This window comes from Penaeus vannamei, chromosome 29 (genome assembly GCF_042767895.1).
Source record: "Penaeus vannamei isolate JL-2024 chromosome 29, ASM4276789v1, whole genome shotgun sequence".
NCBI lineage: Eukaryota > Metazoa > Arthropoda > Malacostraca > Decapoda > Penaeidae > Penaeus > Penaeus vannamei.
Genome location: NC_091577.1, coordinates 4,416,046 through 4,418,737, shown reverse-complemented (window position 1 = coordinate 4,418,737; position 2,692 = coordinate 4,416,046). Strand labels below are relative to the sequence as shown.

The 2,692-nt window shown below is 32.8% G+C and overlaps 1 protein-coding gene across 1 annotated transcript in view; it reads right to left on the bottom strand.

Moving 5' to 3' along the window:
• Positions 1-2,692, bottom strand: part of LOC113819456 (uncharacterized) — a gene marked incomplete in the record, with an annotated part of 68,434 nt that overhangs the window by 65,340 nt on the left and 402 nt on the right. The window contains 1 exon segment of the mRNA XM_070142179.1: positions 2,570-2,692. This exon segment is cut by the window's right edge and continues 402 nt beyond it.

Genomic DNA, 2,692 nt, shown 5'->3' with positions numbered 1-2,692 from the left:
CCAGGCCGATGGACTGATAAAAAGAAGTGTTAGACAGATACAATAATAGATATACAATAGATGGACAGACAGGCAAATGCATCGTTGACTAGATGGACAGATTGATGGTTAGATGGATAAACAAGTAAAACAAAGAAGTATTGAAATTGATCAACTGCAGGCCACGGAAGCTAACTGAAGTCGGGGAAGGTGGGGGGGGGGGTGAATAGAACGCCTACGTGAGTAAAAGCGGGGGAAGAGTGGGACCTAAATCTGCGTCTGAGGGGCCTGCGTCAAGTATCAATTGTAGTGATTTTTATCATTATTATTATTATCATTATCATTATTATTATTATTATTATTATTTATCCTATACACATTCTCGAAGACAAACACAACACTTACACTTACACATACATATGCCAGCACCCCTCTCCTCCTGCTTAAACAGCCCTCATCGTTCCCTGCACACAAACACACACACACACACACACACACACACACACACACACACACATACACATTCGCAAAAAAGGCGCAACCCCTAGAAAAAAATATGAATCACAGAACCTCCATGTTGAACTTAATTTGAACTTCTCACTCAAGATTCCTTGAAATGCGTCAGTCTGTGTTTTAGGCGCATTTTCATATGAACTGCGAGCTAATTTGGACCCTATTGCTGTGCGATTTATTGGGGACTTGCCTGGCTGATGCTTGGGTGGCCGGAGGAGGAGCAGGAAGAGCAATATTAGGAGGAGAAGTGATGGAAACAACAATAATATTGATAACAATGGTAATAATGATAATGATGATGATGATGATGATCATGATAATGTATATAACGATAATAATAATAATGATGTTGATGATTATGATAATGATTGAAATGATAATGATAATAATGGTGATGATTATGATAATGGTTATAATGATAATGATGATAATGATGATAAGAATAATGGTAACGATAGTCATTGCAGTGGCAATTGTAGCAGATGTAATAATAAAAAAATGATGATAATGATAATGGCAATGCTACAATAGTAAGAACAGCAATAATGATGATAATGATAATAAGACTAAAATAATGATGAAAAGGTGATGGTGATAATAATGAAGATATTAATTATATAAAGAAATTATATTAAGAAATTATAGTAACTATAAAAGCAACAAAAACACTAATGATAATGGTAATGATACTGAGAATGATTATGATGATGGTTAGAATAATGATGATAAAAATTGCAACCATGAAATATCGCATAAACTGTTCAGGTAAAAAAAGGGGTGGAGCTAATGACGTCACCACGTCTAGCCAATGAGAGTGCGCCGTGAGATATCAGGTATAACTTGATACGTAATTATTTGTATAACTTACTCGATATTGTTATATTTATCTGAAATAATATAAAGATTCCGCTTTTTTTATTTATGTAACTAAGACTTCCTTGCCATTAACAACCGCCAGAATACTCTTGGGAAAAAGTAAAGGTCATTTTTCGGTTCAGTGGAAGCTATATGGAAGTGGAGCTACTTGGTTATATGTACTTTCATCATAATAATAAATAAATAAATGATAATGGTGATGATATTGATGATAAGAATTTTGATGTGGATGATAATAATAGTCATAATAACAATGATAATAATAATAATAATAATAATAATAATAATAATAATAATAATGACAATAATGATGATGATAATAATAACAATAATGATAAAAATAATGAAAAGAAATAATGAGAATCATAATGATAACGATAACATTAACAATAATAATGATGATAACAGGAATAATGATAATAATAATAATAACTTTTACAGTAGTAATAATCATAGCTATTCAGATAATAATGATGATAATAATAATAGTAATAGGAATGATAAAAAGGTAATGATAAATAAAAATAATGATGGTTTTAACAATAATAAAATATATAGTAATAATTAGAATGATAATAATAAGATTACTATTAATAACAGTAATAATAAAGATCCTGATGATAATAATAATGATACCACCACCACTACTTCTACTACAGCAAAATTTATTAGTTAACCAATAACATCATGGTAGTAATATAAATAAAGTAAATAACAACAGTGACAATGGCAACTTACAAAAAGAGAATGAAATGCAGAGATGATGTACGTAAGAGCAATACCTGAGAAACGGGTATAGATAGGATTCTGCGAAGTCGTGTTTCCTGCAGCTGACAACTAGTTTCTTCATCTGCATTCATCCCTCCATGCATCCGCTCATATATCTACCTATCCACATATGTATCCATCATTTCTACCCACCTCCTAACTCATAAGTGAACACATCCGCAATCTATCTAGCTGTAAATGACAAGAACAGTGCGCTTGGGTTCAAAAGGTTCAATTTCATTTTCTCGCTTGTTTACACTTGGCGCGGATTCGATAAATGTTTGGCGGACAACATTTTCACTAAATCGTTATCTTTTCGGCTGGAAGTCTGAGCAAAGACAGGCTGCTATAAGGCTTGTTTATCGGTGACTTTAATTCGATTCTATTGCCGCTCAATCAAGTAGAATTATTAAAGAGAAATTTCGTTTCTCACCTCGAGTTGTGGTCGACTATCTTCGTGGGGTCCCAGTGCTTCTTGGGAATAGGTCAGCCTTCAAGGCTAAACAAAGGTTCTACTCAAAAACCTTCACAATATTAGATAAATCTTGAAAACTCT